Genomic DNA, 17,487 nt, shown 5'->3' with positions numbered 1-17,487 from the left:
ATCAGTATAGTGCATGTGCTGTAAAACTGTCAGAGCTGACAGATTGAGTGACACGGTCAGACCTTCGATCACCACCACCACAGAGAGGGCAGCGCCGTAGAGGAGGCAGCTACACACACACACAAGGCTCCAGAGTGGAAACAGGTGCCGTCGCATGCTCACTTTATTTGTTCAGTCCCGCAAGTGCTGATCCAATCTGGCATTTGAACGTAAAGCGTTAAATAAACAGGGTGGTTCTTGTGAAAGGGTGAGTTAGGAAACTGGGTGATACTTGGTGAAGTAGGAAAATCTCCAACAGCTGTTGATTCGAAGGGAAACGCTCAATGTGTGCCAGATGGTCTCAGTCAGCGGTGGAATGACACGGGCTCCAGCCATGTGTTTTTTTTTTCTCCAGATAGAAATTAAAACAGTCGTTCATTTGTCAACACTCACTACACCGTTTAAAATGAGCCAAGTGGTCCACGGCGATATAAACTATAGAGACTGGAGTGGTTTCTTATCTAACCAGAGCAACTGGAGCTTGAAAATATGTTGAGTACCAAGCTCGAACCTCATCTAGTGGAACACTGCTTGAGATGTTTCCTGTCGTAAGCACAGGAGTATAAACAATTGTATTTAATGTTGGTGTCCATTTGAGCCTCCAAATGCACGATTTTTCAGGAACAGTTCTGATGTGTGTCGTATTGCTCACGTTCGAAAACTGCAACTCCACTCCCTGCCCAAGAGAGCATTGTTAAAGATACGTCACAGCCGCTTTTTTTTCTTGACTGGATGAAAAAAAATGAATGGCAAAAAACATGAGAAGATTGATTATTATGCCATATTGGAAATCATAACTCCATAACTTCTCAAGCACAAATGTGTCCACCAAATTCAAGAAGAGAAATATGGCCACACCCTGATGGAGTTTGACTCATTATGAATCGTACAAATCTTGGAAATCTGAATATTGGTCCACATATGGACTTCTCGACCTGCTGCACTCCACGATGCCACAGGTGAGACTATATCCCCAGCTCTATCCCATGGTCTCCTCCAGGCTCTGATGATCTTTAGGAGAACAATAGAGAGCACCATCCCGGAGCCACGGAATGGTTCCCAGTCATCGTATAGTGAAAACTGAAGAATCAGGCACTATGAGCATGTCACACATGAACGTGAACAAGATGGGTTTCTCTCATTGCTGCACCTCATCCATCATCCAGAAGTGTCCATCATCTGGACAAAGCATCTGAAGCAGACCAACCTGTAGTCAGTAGAATCCTATAATATACTTCTCATTCGACTGCCTCTGCCAGTGGTCTTGATCAGCCCATAGCATTAGCTGATCATAGCAACGGACATATGAAAAAAACAGAATCGCTCTCTTGTTATACATGTACGTTACGAGACACCAGAGTTGGCAAACTCACATAAGTATTTTTCTCTCACTGGCACCAGCCCAATTTATAAATGGATGGATGTCACTCAGGTTCCCTCATAATAATGTGGATTGGTACTGGCAGTACCGACCCTGAGGGATGTTAAGGTATGCCAGATCCCAATTTAGTCTCTGGTCATTCCATTCCAGACAAGTTGTTCTCCACTGAAGATGAAGTCAAGTCAGCAGGTCTTTGAAAAAAATCTATCAATGTATTCAATCTAGAGTTAACGTTGTACAGATGCAGGTTTTTCTGCAACAGTTGACTTTGAATAAAGTTGAATTATTTATTTTAGCGTTGACATTGATGCTTCTTAAATCTTACTTTAAGTTACATTTAGAACAGATTAAAAAAAAATAACAGTGATTATTTTTCCATAAATTGCAAGTTAACTCATCTTTAGTGTGATTGAGATACAGAGCATCTTCCTGGGCGGTTACTTGCTGGAGAACATGACTGGTCCAGCAGAGGGCGGAGAACAAACGTACGCCTCGCACTTCATAAATGAGTTGAAAATTCTCTGCTGCGGAGGCGTGGAAAGGTTAACGGTGACCGACGACGTTACACATGTCATTTATCAGAAATTAACAAATTGTTGAGTGAGAAAATGAGAAAAGGTGAGTCATGTCGCCACTAGACTGACACGGATCAGTAGCTATGTTAGCGTGTGATATGTGTGGGCTGTGGGGGTAGGAAACACTCAGGGTTCGGTGAATCACACATGATGCGCTGCATGTAGACGGGCTGACCTGACAGCGGTTTGAGCTGCCTTCTTGAGAAAAACTCGGTCGGTTGTTTCGCTCTTCTTTCCGTTTGACTTCGGAAATGTTGATTCTATTGAAGAGAGACGGAATGCCACTCGTGTATTTCATTTGAATTGTGTAATGGACAAGTGATGAGATGGTGATTTGCAATGAAAGTAAGAGACGGCTAGAAGAGGAATGGAAGCAAGACAGGATACAGTTGTTAAAGTGAGAGTGAGGCAGGAAGAATGATGAAGCAGGGTGCAGGTAGTGAAAATAGTATTTGGGATCAGTCGTACAGCACAATAGAGAAAGATCATAGGAGGTGAAGAGGAGATTGCAGGTCCGGTGGAGTGGGCAGAGACGACTGTCGGGATGATCCGTCACAGAAGGGTGGCAGTAGTGAGACCTGGACATGGATTTTGAAATGCATGACACATTGATGATCATTAAATGGGATGTGTTTCACAGTTTTGTGGGTATATTTTTGATAATGTAATTTCATTATTACATATAATATCATTTATTTTTTCATTTTACAAATTTTTTTCGTCTTGTGCTAGATGCTACTTGGTATCGGTAGCCCGTCACATGATCATCTGCTTCACTCACAGTGAGTAGCACCATGAGTAAAGTGCATGATCATTTGTGGTGCTGTATATACCAGGTGACATGAAATTTGAACATTGAGAGTGAAAGGAACTTCACCTCATGGCTTACTCCAAACACCACTGTTTTCCTTTTATGTGATGCACTGTCTACAGTGTCAGGAAACCTGAAATGCCAGCTTCACTTGAACACTTTCAGGCCCATTTATGCTCATTTCAAACTTTACCGTCACTGATCACATACTTCCATGCCTTTATTACGCTGGTATTACTCTTCACCAATACATCCACTAGGGGGAGCAGCCCAGAGTCCAAAGCTTCTGACAATGACAAACTCCAAAACAAACATGGCGACGAGATATTGGATTGTTACAGCAACACTGCTCCTGCAGAGTACCGACAGAATGTTCCGTCTGCATCCAGATCCGTATGCAACATGAGCATAAATGAGCCTTAACACATCAACATCCAATACAGACGTGTGACTTAAAAATTGGAGGACATCCGATATTTGACGCCATTGGACCTGCGATGGACTGGTGACCTGTCCAGGGTGTATTCCTGCCTCTCCCCCAATAACAACTGGGACAGACTCAGCACTACGCGCAACCTTGAACAGGACTTAGTGCTGGTTAACTGAAGATGTATCTATGGATGTATGATGGACGGACATGATGAACTGATAAGTTATTGTGAGGTTTTCCTGACCAGAAAATGAGAGGTCTGTGCTGGTGTGACACTATCAAACACGCAGTGTGTTTCTTCAATGATGGCATGAAGGAATATTTCAGGTTATGTTCAAAAGAAATGAATTCAAATATAACTAGGAATCTTCAGAATGGCCATGTCAAATAAATGAATGATATAAAAATAGTGAGGTTCGCAGCCATTTATAAGCAACACTATTACGAAAAAAATGCTTAAATGATAGTATCAAGTTATTCATTGTTCACTTATCGGCTTTCCCTCTTCCAGTAATGTTAGATTAGATTTCCCATATCCACAATGTATTTTTCCATCTTTAACAGATCGAGACACCGAGGGCTTTTTAGATGAAAAATTATCAATACAAGCTGAAGCATCAGCGAAAAAAAGTGGTGACACATTGCCAACATGCTCTTGTTCCCGTTGCCAGCATCAATAATTCAACCACCAGCCATAACTTTATTTTCGATGCATAATTGAGGCTGACCAATGTATCCCATTTATACATCAAGTCATTTTTAAACAACAAACGGAAGAGTGCATTAAGCCTCTAACATCCTCACTTTCCTATCACCCAGTGTTGGGAAGTGAGGTGTGTGCCGCTCGTGTTTTCACTGAGGTTACTGCAAACATTAAAGTCTCAAGTGTGGGAGGCTGCGGTGAGTAAATGAAAAAGTAAAGGCTTCTCGATCAAAACGTGTGGTTTAAGGTAGGGGGTCTTGAGGTGAGGTTTATCGTATGTACATACAGTCATCCCTGCTGTGTGTGTCTGCGTGTGTGTTTACCGCTCACTCAGGTGCAGCAAACTGATTGATCTTATGAAAGAAACACTCTTTCAACATCCTCTCGATTAGTGAATATTTACATCAGTTGAAATGCACGTCACTCTCATTCTGTCACATGTCTGGTCCAGAGGAACACAAACGTACAGAAGGAATAAGACATTGGAAACACAGAGGATGAATTCATTTTTTTATGCAAAATACTAATTCATAATTATCGCCAAAAATTACCTAACAAATATTTGTTACAATAACTAGAATATAGACATTCCAAGTCCTGGCAAAAGTAAACACAAGTGATTTTTCTGTTTTTTTTTTTTTTTGTTAACCCAATATCATTGCCCGACATTTATTTTGTTGAGCTAACATCACTGTTGGTGGCAGTGAGAGATAAGAAGCACAGCGGCATGAAGAAGAAGAAGGAGAGACTCAAATCACTTCAGAGTTGGCAAAATATCCAACCAGCATTATTATATCATTTGTCCAACCTGGAGTTATTCGGCAACTCGAAAATAAACGAAAATAAATAACTATTACGACCAGCACTGGCTACATTTCATCCTACATTTTTGGGCGATTTTAGAGCGATTCGCACCTGACAACTTGTCAAGTGGACTTAGCCCAGCGTCCCCCTCCCATGGCATTTCCTGACAGCACATCACTTAAAGAAAAGAAACAAACAGAAGGCGCTAAGTTTCGCTCTTGAAATTCATGTTACGTCACTTGGTATACCGATATACCATATAATGGTGAGCTTCACTTATGGTCCGCACTTGTTGGCACCGTGAGTGAAGTGATGTGCCTGGGCACATGCAGTACAGTAAGACATCTTGAATGTCTCGCAGTGCAAAAGAAGGGATACAGACGCCACAGAAATGCACTGCTATGCTGAAGGTTCAATATCTACAATGTCCATTTATGTAAGAACCTTGCTACTGCAGAGCCTACTGTTACGGCAGTGATAAACGCCCAACAATTCTGTTCTCTGCTTTCCCAATTTTTTTTCTTTCGCTTCAAGAAAATGAACTAATGCCATGGCCCTCACAAATATACAACACATTTTACATTTTCATAGGGGTTCTATAACAAAACTGACACCTGCTGTGTTATTTAAACAGGGCAGCACCTTTCTCTGCTTTCAAAAATTATAACAGTCTCTGTGTGTAAACATGTACAGTGATTCATAAGAAGATTTCAAAAAGTATACTTCATTATCATTCAGATTTGTGGTATAAAGAGCAAGAGTAATAAAGTTTCAAGATCGACTATAATACTATTTTACGATGCAGACTACAGTCAGCTTTGAACATCTTTAAACTATCGGATAATAAAAACAAGAGCGATCGGTGAAGTGTAGCAACTGGTCCCAGTCCAGTTTACCATCACCAATGAATCATTGGTCAATAACATATTTCTGCGCTCACACCACCTCGTTCTTGTTTTTCTTGCTAGCGCCATTTCTCTCCGTCTTTCCTAATCTGTCTGTCACAGAGATATATTGGAATGCATTAGAGTGATTGCAGACGTAAAAAGCTGGGAAATGTGCTCCCAGTTTGCTTCGGGAGGAAGTGTACGGAAGGGAATATATTACATCCCACACGGATTTAACAGAATTGACTTCATGAGGTAAATATTAATGCACTTTTGTTTCGGGAGTATCTTGTGTGTTCCTGAGATCAAGGTTGCTGGTTTAATTGAGCTCCCACTGACTCCTGAGCTGGGAACGCAGGCGGAGGAGCATCGATAAACTATGAAATGGTTCCAATATGGCCGATCGATGAGGCTTTGTGAGCAGCTCCCTCGGGGCTTTGATTTTCCTCTCAAACAACAATCCGGGATCTGTGCGCTTCAAAGGCAAACTCCATCTTTGCTGTTATTGTTGTAGCTTGGCGCATGTTTGAGTGATGTCACCGTGGTCGATTTCCTCCACGTCCATAAAGGCTCTCCCACACTTGAGTCACCCGGGAGACGGCCGCTGTGGTAACAACCAATAAAGGTCAATCTCCCATGGTAATGGCCAGTTGGGTTTGTTCCCGTTGCTGTCATGGTCAACAGACGGAGCGCTGGCACCAGTGACTTCGGTGTGGCTGCGACCGAGCCCCGTCTCCTCAGATGCTTTAGATCTGGCCTCGGCTTGAACACGGCTCTATGGTGCGCGGCTCCTGGATGAGCAGAGCTGTCACAGGATCACTGCCGGTGAGGGCTAACCGTATAACCATTTCAGCTAATTGCCTCATTAATGATTCACCGGTGTTAGGCTGCTCCAGCACTTCGCTGTGGGGAGCAAATTGTTCTGATTGGTTTGCCTCTGTCAATTATTGATGAGGCTGTGAGCTGAAGTGCTAACACCTGGCTTTGGACTTCCAAATGACCCTGTGTTCCCATCAAATGCTCGGCGACACCATAACCTGGGACCACATTCAGCGATGAGGGGGTGGAACACTTGACCCCTGGAGAGTGGATGTAACACGCCCCGGGGCAGCCGCTCTCACGCCAGCAGATGGAAGGGTCCATGACTTTCCTCGGTCAAAGGTGGAGGAATAGAAAGAGATGTTCCGTAAGTGACTGACAAGGCACCATTATCACATGTTTGAGGCTCTGTAATATGGTCAGCAGCCGGGTTGTAAAAACATTTCAGGGGGATGGACTTTTTTTTTCACCTAAAAAAATCGTGGGGCTACATGCCTGACATGATGGGATGCGCACAGATACAAGCCTTGAGGAGCTCCAGCATGAGAAAAGTAGCCCCTCTTCAAACCTTTTTTTATTTACTATTCTTAGATTGTTGAGAAAAAAAGGTTACTTGCATACAATTTAAAAGACTTGAGGTGAACCGGCAACTTCCCGGCACTAAATACCAAGTGAGCTCTAAATGTGAGAACATATTTCTTGTCAAAATAGATGCACTAAAGTTGATTATTTCAGTCACAACAGCAAGAAGAATATTTTTGGGGTGGGACTTTTCTGTGGTTTGAGCACCAGCCAAACAAAAAAGGCGATCGCTGGTCATTGGGGTGTGTTTTTAGCAAGGCGTGTGTGTGTGTGTGCAGTGTTATTGAGCCTTGTATGTTGCTGTGAAGTCATATGGTGGAAGGAGTCTCGTAGCAACATGAGATTTTTCATTCCTTTTTTATCCTAAAAATTGCCACATTATCTTTCTAACAATTACTGTAAAAATGGAGGGTGCATAGGGCAGATGGAAGTTTTAAGCCATCCTCCGCTTGCCTCCTCAAGTGTTGAATATAGTCATCATAAATTAATACATTTAGTCTGGACAATTCTCTACCTATTTTTAAATTATGGTTTGTTCTTGTTTCTCCATTTTAAAATGTTGAAGAGCAGAATGTTCTGTATTAATGCCTCATTGCACGAAGCATTTAAAACAAGGTCCATCACTACATAGTAACCTACCTATAAATCACTATATAAAAATCTCATGCTGGCATTACGTTGCTTAACTATTCGTTACCATGTTTTATATTCTTTTAATAAAAAGGGAAATTTTTTTTGCCTTTCGACTATTGCAACCATTGCTCTTAGATGTAATCCATTTTAATGTCATGCCATTTACACTGCACTTCTCCAGCCGGCTCATGTAACTGGATCCTGTCGTTGGGTCCCACAGTAGTTCACGACTGTCCGACCTCCAGCTGAATGAATCATCTCAGCAACTATCAGGACAAAATCCACGAGGCGATTCGAAACCCCGGTGAACGTGTTTTCCAACGTACAGACGGAGAATGTAAAGGTACACAGACGCGGAGGAGACATGACACAGCGAGTGAATTTCCAGTCTGTGGTGGCCTTAATTGAAGCTGATCACCCCCCGTGCTGACGCCACTGTCACTCTGCATCTTGGCCAAGTGGTCTCACCATGTACACTCACAGGGTGGTCACTCTGCCTTTGTTTTACACTGGCATTCATGACAGCAGAGCCCTCCCCTCCCAAAATGATGGCGACTCTGACTCACCGTGTGTCACCATAAACCCAGAGTGCAGACCAGAGTCCTGAAGTGCTCACAATGTGAGAGTCACTCGCCGTCTCTCCGAGCAAGTTGTTTGTCTGCACGGAGGGGAGGCACACAAAACACTGCCTTTGTATTTCGGCATCCCTTTTCTCATCCTGTCTCTCTTCCTTTCTCTTTGTGTCAACAGATATCCTACAACTCAGCAGCAGAAAGCGGTTGACCAATTGCACGAAGACACCTCCAAAGCACAAACATTTATGAAAGACTTTGCTGAACACAGGACGAAAAAGACCGGCTGAAATCCCCCGAAGTGGATTCCCTCCTTCTACTCATACTATTTTACTTCCTGCTTTTTTCTTAAGAAACGAGAAAAACCATAGAAAAAAAAAGACAGACTCTCCATGAAGAGATGCCTGAAAGGGCCCTAGGTACAAGACTGTGGACGGACTCTTTTCTCCCCAGCAGGAAGCGATGCATGCCTTTGTAAATAAACCATACTACACATATTCCTAATGTAAGACACAAACACTTTCTTAGCATCTTGCAATATCGTACAAGCTATAAAGACTGTGGATAGAGTATTCATGGTTCACTAGTTTCCACATGTGTTATTACCTCCTCAGACACATGTAACAATCCATGTCATAGTTTCTCTTCATTTGGATTCTTCCAACACAGTTTCTATTGCTGTTAAAACAACCTAGTCTTCCACTCTAATATCACCTTAGTACATGTATATAGAGGTGACTGAAGGCATCTGCATGTAATAGTGAAGTCATTACCACATTCAAACGGATCATACATCTCGATATGTGACTTTCTATTTAGAGGTTAAGTTTATGACAGTTACGGCATATCGTCTATTAAAGGCATTAGAGGTACATAAAGCTATTATTTGACTTTGATTGTTATAAGGCAACAAGTGATTCAGGAATCTCAAATAAATATAATTTCTACCGATACCACAGATTAATTTTCCAGTCCCTGGAATGTTGTTTTTTTAAATACCCAACTGGCAATAAGACATCTCTCCTCACCTACGGTGGGTTGAAACTGTGACAAACACAATCTTAGATGGCAATTTTTCTTTCCAAACCTGTGGAGGAAAAACACCTTCAGACTACAGAATGAGGACCTCAGTCATCAATGGACCACGGAGATGCTCAAATTTGTCAGCAAACAAACGGAACCGGACAACCTCAAAGGTTACTAGGCCATAGTGGTAAAGACCAAACACCTTTGCATGGACAACTGGAACAAACACAGGCTTGTTGAGCACCTCACCTTCATGCATCCTCTACCTCTCAGCACTGCACCAAGGTACCTTCGACTCTTCAGTGATTCCTCGTCTTAGCCCAACTGCGCCGCTGCATGGCCCCACAGCCCCGCGAGGAGGGTAGCACGGAACGCTACTCACGGATGACCACGACACTGGGGAAACCATCAGTTCAATCTCTGTATTCAACTGAAGCATCTTACCGCATGTAGAAGACTCATTGCACACAATGCCACTCAGATATTTTGCTGTATATCCTGTAAATGTACTCACAATCCAGAGGCTGAACTTTGCATGTTGTGGATCGAAACACTTCATTATCCATGTGAACTGATTTCACAACTTTTTCTTTATAAATATTGCGTGATGGCAACATGACTTTGACTTGTCGGGTGGTGCAAGGGTTCAAACACTTTGTTTTTTATGAAATTCAGGCCATGTAGCTAAAAAGACGAAAGGAGACCAATGAGCTAAGAATGCAAGTCATGAGGCCACATTGCACTACTTTAAATCAACTTTCATTCACACCAAGAATGACAATAAAATCAGCTCTGCGTGACGAAGCAATAGACGCTGTGTGGTGAAACCCACAACGTACCCGAGAACTTCTTGAGGTATAGTCAACAAATCTGTTAAAGGTTTTACAAAAAACTTTGTTGTATGTACCTAAATATTGCAGTCTCAAGATTTTGTGAAAAGTAGTTTATGGCCACAAGTGCTCTTCTGTTGAGATCCTACAAATCGAAAGGTTCCATAACCGACGTGATGTGCGTAGAAATCCGATTTAAGCAAGCTTTAGCAAAACACATTGGGAAGGTCAAATGACAGCAACTAAAATGGCATGGGGCTTTTGTTCAAGGCAACTTAACACGTATTTTAGATTTAAGGAACTCAATGAATTTTAGAAATATGTGATAGAACGGATAGTATTTCGCATCCATCCTTGTGTGAAACCACCCAGTTGACCTAAAGCCACTTTGGAGAAACTGAAAACCTCCTTGACCTCCCACCTTGTTATGCGGCGCTGGGTATTTTCTGACCTCAGTTCCGTCTGACGTTAGATGTGTGTTAATGAGCGAGGTCCTTAGCTCAAGCAGATGTTCCCCCTCGTGGTCTGGAGCTCCCATCCTACCAAAGGCTCCACCTGTCCACCACAGCAGTAAATTCTTACCTCCTGCCAAGCCTGCCACCGAACAAATTACTCCTCGACAAATATAAACATAAGAGCCTCACTATTCACACTCTTGCCAAAGCATGCTGAATCGCATTATTTACAGCCTAAACAAACATGATTTGGCTCATGACTTAGCTGTGATTAGTTAAAGAAGATTTAAAACGCCATGCGGATGAAAACGCCACTCAAAGATGATGCCTCCTATGTCTTTGGAGGAAACACATGCAGTGAATACTGATGTTCCCTGAGCTGTGATGCTCCGTATGTTTTCTTAAAACGGCTGCTCAGTGTGACACGGCTTTACTTTAATACTATTAGACGGCATGTTTGTCACAAACTGACCCTGACCAATACATGGACGTGCACAGATGTATTCTCACACAATGTGCGCCGGGGCTCAAAGCCACACGCATGCTAATCTAAACAGCAGCAAGGGTATATGTAAACAGATCGTGAACATAATGGGATTGTTCGGTGCGCAAACAATGCTGTTAGCGTAACCGCAGGTCAAAGATATATTACCCAGCGGGCAGCACTGCAGGTATATTAACCTGATTGATATGTGGCTGATAGGAACAGAGATGGGAAGGATATGGAGCTATCTGGATTTAAATTCACCCCCCTTTAAAGTCTAGTAGTTGACTCACAGCCATTCTCAAGTCCTGCTTGTTTCTGATGTTACAACTTCTTCCACCCATTACGTCACTTTGTTTCCTCCTGTTGTTGTCACAGCTACTGTAAAGCTACAGAAGCTGAAATGTATTTCATGAGATTTAAATATTATTCAAATGTTATACGCCATATCAGTGTGCAACATTCATTTTTCCAAAACTTCACTCTGGCTCTCTCAACTGACTCCCTTTGCGATCCCTGTCACTGAACCAACATCCACAAGTCACCTTGTTCGACGTGGCAGGCACACCATCACGGACTGTCTTGTAGTGTGTCTTAGCTCCCGTGCTGTAGCCCCTGACCCCAATGGCGATAAACACTACAATATAAATCCGTATGCTATGATGGCAAACAGCCCACTGGCTAATAAACGATATCTGACAAGAATATGACCAGTGGGCTGTTGCCTAACACACTGGATGGTTCACAAGTGGAGGTCGTATTTGGGAGCCACTGGAGCAGAGCATAGTTTGTTTGCTAACTTACTAAAATCTTCAGAGGATTATTACAGTAGGAGGAGTTCAATAGTTCCCCTGCCAGCACAGTTCCAGCACAGTTCCAGCCGACTTCCATTCTTTGATTTATGCTGTTTTGTCCGAGTGCTGCTTGTACCGAGCGGTGCATGCATCGAGGAGTTTTTGCGCCGCATGGCTGTGAAATCCATGTGGGTTTAGTCACGTGTTATTTTATTTGCCAAGTGATCTCTGACACATAAAGCAGAAAGGTGCAGTTCCACTATTGAAGTCGCTGAGGGCCAAATGTATCCACGCACCTCCCCGTGGATAAACAAGGCATCGCATAGCTCAGGCTGTTTAGGGGTGTCCTCCGCTAACGTTATGTCATCGCTGGGGATTAAATTAACACAGGGGGCCTGCAGGGGTCCATGAAAGGAGCGGTCATGAACAAGTCACAGACCTTTCACGGAGTCACCATGGAAAGCTGGGAACTTTTGAATCGCTTCATCTGTTTCCTCACTGAATTATAATTCCGATATGGATCATAATCTAAACAGATTGCTTGCTTATATTCTGAACTGAGGGAGCGAGGCAAGGATTGAGAGAATTTCCTCTTGCAAGGGTGATAGGGTTAACAATCAGTCGAAGATGGTGGTGGGAGTGTAAGTAAGGTTAAAGGCTCAAGGATTTAAGTGGGGCAACTTATGGTATTTGTCTACGGGTCTCTAATCCTGAACCCCAGACAAAAGAGACTTCAAACAACAGCAACATGTATGAATTTAGCTCACTGTGTAAGATATAATGGCAGTAATTTACATGCGTAAAATATGGATATATTTGAGGAAGACAAGAGGAAGGGAACATATAATCATCATAATGGCAAGAAAGCAGTCAAGTCAAAGTCGGTCTTTTGTCGCAAACTACTGACAGAGATGAATGGCGGAGTCTTTTTAAAGTCCTTTCTCGTGCCTCATTCTGGTGGGCACATAAGCTTTTGCTGTGGATGAGCAGTTAGCCATCAAGCCCCTCACTGAGATGAGATGGGCTCGCAAGAAGATTTGGGATGAAATCAGAGAATCGGATTAGCCAAAACGACTCAATTGGAATAAATCGACCTAAGAGTAATACCTTGGTAAAACAGATCTTTAGCATTTGATTAGGTAATGGAGGAGAAGCGAGTCTTTAAACAGCCTCCTGCTGTAGCGAGGTGCTCCAAACCTCCATACCAGGCCTCGGGGCTGCTTTAACAAGATGATGACATCACATGTCTGCGTGCTGTAGGTAATTCGATTTCAACGTAATTTAATCTGAGCATTTACTTCTGTAGCCATACTTCTCAGATCATTCAAGCCTACTGTTAGTTATAGCATCACAATAAGAACAAAACCCTTTCAAAACATAGCATTGTTACGAAAAAAAAAAAAAATCTGAATAACTGTTGTTTAAAGCATGACAATCTGTCGCACTGTAGCCAAAAATTATAATTTGAAGCCTGTCGACTTGTGTATTGTTTCTTTTGTACAGTAACATAACATGACCATTTGCATACTTTTACTCTCCTCGCAATTCTGGAATCAAAAAGGTAAAACAAAAGTAACTCAAGCTAGGACGGGTTCCATCGCCCCCGCTGAGAACAGGGTGCAATCCTTCACTTATCAAGAGCGAAAAGTTTGTCGCGTCCGCAAAGTTGCAACTGCATCCCTTCTGTGCCCCCTGTGGAGCGGCGAGTGTGAGACAGCGGGGGATAACCATATGCTATCAAAGCACTCCCTTCAAAAGCTCCCGTCTTTAAGCCACAAAACTGTACTATCGCCACACAAACCGGACAAATAAATACGACTGAACAGTCCCATGTTTAACGTGTGAGCGAACACTTGGCTCTGATGTGTCTGTGCTCAAAAGAGGGCTCGTAAATGTGAGTCAAAATGCTATGAAAAATACTGCTGCTGGTGGATAATTAAAATATTTATGATTCCCTTTCTAGTCCCAGTTATCAAAGGTTAATTTGTACTCAACCCTCATTTCAATTGTGCCGCCGTAAAGTTCCACGTTATTTCCCACACGGGTCAGGACGAAGGCTTTCATTAGCCAAAGGTAGGCGCCGTAATCGTCGGAGGAGTCGTAAGCTGTCCTAACAGCTTCTGGGGTCTTATTGCAGCGGCCATTCGCCCCATGCCACGTGGCCTCCTCGACCCCAGTCAGACATAAGCTTTATGGGAAAGCACATTAACTTGCTCCTGGGGTCACCTCTCCTTTATCAACGGCAATTCCGCAAAACCAAGTGTTTATGAACCCGGAGCGCTGCTGATTATTATCTATATTAGAGTTTGAGGATGACCGTCAAGTCGCCAGTTCAGGAAGCGGCACAGATGCTGAGCAATATCTTTTGAGTCTTGTCCCTGGATTGCAGTTGTTGACCTAACATGTACTATATATCCATGTCTTCCATTGTGAAAAAAATACACGCAATAAATATGCATTTACAACAATATTTTATAATTATTTTATTGTATGTATTTGAGGTACAATTGTTCCGCCGCCCTCCAAAATCAGTTTTCCAGTCGGGAGCGGTTTTGAAAAACAAGATACCTTGGCTAAATCCCCACTAACAGCAGGGAAAGTTAAAGTCCAAAGTGGAAAAAAAAAAAAAGGATATTTAAATTCTAACTTGACTGATTCATTTTCCTCGCTTCCGGATTTAATAAAGAAAGTGTTGGCAGTCCAGGTGAGAAAAGACTTTATTGGAACCAGATCTTGTTTTTCAAACCCGTGAACAGAGAGAGACTCGCGTGTTTAGAGAAAGGCCGTCGTCTGTGGCTGTGAATGACGGCGAGCTAACATATGTACAGGGGACGGGTGTCAGTAGAGTGGGCCTGCTTACCACCCCATCACTGTTTCAAGATCCTTTCAGCTGGCCTGCAATGATGGATGGTGATAGCCCTGTGTCTTTGTACACACTGGAGGGGGGCAACTGTTGTCAGCGGACAGATAGCGGCAGCCAGGAAGAAAAAGATGTAGCCGCAGCTTAATGTCCTTCTCTGGTGCTGTGCATGCTCTTTCCTATTTGCTTTTCCCTTCACGGCACGGTTAACATCATAAATTAACCTTTCCAAGCCCCCCTGTGCTCGGAGACTGGTGCGCCAAAAGAGACAGGGAGGGAGAAAAATAGATCTATGTTATGCAATGCCGCAGCACTGGCGAGATACATAGCTTGTTATAACATTGAGACATTTTTTTCTGGATGGAGAATGAAGCAACACAGTGAGACAAACACTCTTTTATGTGCATGTCCTGTGTTCTTCAACACATCGGTAGGAGGCTGCTTTTCGTTCCCCGGCCTTGAGATGTAAATGAAACGGATGAAACAAAATGTGTTGTTGATCCGTCCCTTCTGTCTGTAAATAGGATGTAAATACCATACAGCTATGCATGCAAATATACAGGCAATTTGTTCAGGTACTTTTGTAATCCAGATTACTCATACGGCATGTGATAAAAAAAAGGGAAAAAAAAGAGAAATAAACTCAGAAGAGGATGGTTTGTTAGCAAGATTTTTTTGCTGTTTTCTTACTGACACCTAACGCATCGGCCTGCCATAGAATATAGCGCTCGGCTCATTTTATCCTCCAACATTTCATACGGTGGGGCTGATGCAGAGGGTTTGTGGAAAAGCTGTGTCCGGACAAACTCTCTGTAGATGTGTTTTTATCGCCTCTGCACGTGCTCAAGCCTACGCTTGATAATGACTGACATATCCACGCTGTCTAGAACTAAGAAACGCAATGGCAGTTTAGAGGTAGAGAACACTGGAAAGCTTTTTGAGTCATCCGCCAAAAAGGGCATCACCAGCTTTAAAAAGTGCTGCTTAGCGCAAAAAAAAAAAAAAAAAAAAGTGGAATCATTTGAAAAAGCTGGTCCGACAAGACGCGCATGACTCGCTCCGATTTCTCCAATGCCTGTATTCAAAGAGGAAGAAATTGTCTTTCCCATTTCCAAAAACGCGTCCGGTGATGATCGAAATGCCAAATTTGCCTCTGCCCAGCAACTCTAATGCAACATTTTATTAACAGTAGCAAAGGAGGGCGTTGGGAGGAAATGTTTTTGATTTGTACATTTACTTTCATGTCAAACACTGAAATCCTCGGACGCTCGTGGTAGATGGAAGTGTCTAATTTTTAACCTGTGCTAAAGATATTTTAAATTTAATAAATAATAATTGTAACAAGAAAATATGTGTCTGTGTTGTTCTTCTGAGGCAATGCGTGAGTGACTGTGACTATCCAGTATTTCATGCTTGTCATGTCATGTGCCGATACAGTCCAGCGATAAAATTGAAAACATCTCCTGTGTAATATTCAGACATCCCTGAGCTGCTTGACACCGCAAATATTGAAATTTCTTTCTTCAAATTTAAGCTTCTAAACACAAGCAAACATCAGGATGGAAGTGCACTAGAGATGAGCTACTTCAAATGCATAGAACATTTTTTGATTCTACCTGAATTTTTTTTATTTTTTTTATTTTCTTGTTGTTGTTTTTTTTTTTCTTTTTTTCAGCCATTAACTCCAACTCATGAATTTGTGAACCGTCCTTGTTGTTTGTGGTTTATTTTACTTTATTTTATTTTATTTTTGCAAAGCACTTGCCTAGTTGGTGGCTTTCAGTTATGACCTCACATTGTGTAACCCTTGGTGTCCCCTGTGAAAAAAAGTTAACATGCGATGAATCTTATGTGGATGTCTACATTATTTTCTTGCCTGTAAATAATTGATCAAAAATTAATCTCTTGACTCCCCAGCTCTACCCAACCCTCTTGCACTCCAACGGGGGAGTTCGTGTGTATGGCTCTTTCCACCTTTGCCAGGTGACATTCTGTGGTCTGGGCTCCATGTAACTGCAGGCGTCCTTTAGCTACAGTTTGTGTGTTTGTAACTGCAAACAAAAAACAAAGTTTCTGGGCTGAAATCAGAGTGTTTATTTCCGGTTTGTCAGAATCTGTTAAACAATGTCGATGCTAACCGCCTTGGCTATGCCTTCTGAATGGAAACAATGACACCTTCTACGACTCCTCTGTCATATTAACAGACAGCAAACATTCATTGATAACAATACAGAAATATGTTCTTTGAAATATCACAGAAAGGAAACACACCATGAAATTCAATCGTTGGAGCCAACTTTTATTTGACACAATTCAAATGTTTGTCACTGTTGAAAATGTTATGTTTGAATCGCAATGGTACTGATGCTGTGGACTATTAAGAAACCAGATTAATGCCAACACTGCTACTGCCAAACACATATTTACTACACCTTTCACAATTTCAAAAAAAAAAAAAAAAAAAAAGTTACAAGGAGTCCAAAGGACAATGATGTTTCCTGATGATGTGGTGATTTGTGAGGAAAGATGGAGGAGAAACAGTAGAGAAGCAAGGCTGAATATGTGTGTGTAGTGAGTAAGGAGCAATGGACAGAGATCAAAAGAGGTGAAGAAGTCAGCGCAGGGTGGGGTGATCACTTCAGAGTCGCAGCAAGTGTGAAAAGGAAGCGTTAAATGACAGTAGCGAAACCTGGGATGATGTGTGGTTTAGAGACGCAAAGACAGGAAGCTGAGTTAGACGTGTCAGAGTTGAAGATATTGAGGTCTTCAACAGGAGAAGCCAGGTCAAGATTAGAAATAAAT

At 42.4% G+C, this 17,487-nt stretch overlaps 1 protein-coding gene across 2 annotated transcripts in view; it reads left to right on the top strand.

The window, feature by feature from the left end:
* The window catches only part of mafa (v-maf avian musculoaponeurotic fibrosarcoma oncogene homolog a (paralog a)), an 81,873-nt gene extending 65,864 nt beyond the window's left edge, over positions 1-16,009 (top strand). The window contains exons 1-2 of one of the 2 annotated variants that reach the window (XR_008414570.1): positions 5,642-5,885; positions 8,415-16,009. The gene's annotated coding sequence lies outside the window, so the exon portion shown is untranslated. Of the gene's footprint in view, positions 1-5,641; positions 5,886-8,414 lie in introns of those variants that run through there. The other variant, XM_053866084.1, reaches the window with a different exon arrangement.
* The last annotated feature ends 1,478 nt before the right edge of the window (positions 16,010-17,487 follow it).

This window comes from Synchiropus splendidus, chromosome 5 (genome assembly GCF_027744825.2).
Source record: "Synchiropus splendidus isolate RoL2022-P1 chromosome 5, RoL_Sspl_1.0, whole genome shotgun sequence".
NCBI classification, from domain to species: domain Eukaryota; kingdom Metazoa; phylum Chordata; class Actinopteri; order Syngnathiformes; family Callionymidae; genus Synchiropus; species Synchiropus splendidus.
Note: the sequence above shows the minus strand (reverse complement) of the source record. Positions and strands in the feature narration are given on the sequence as shown.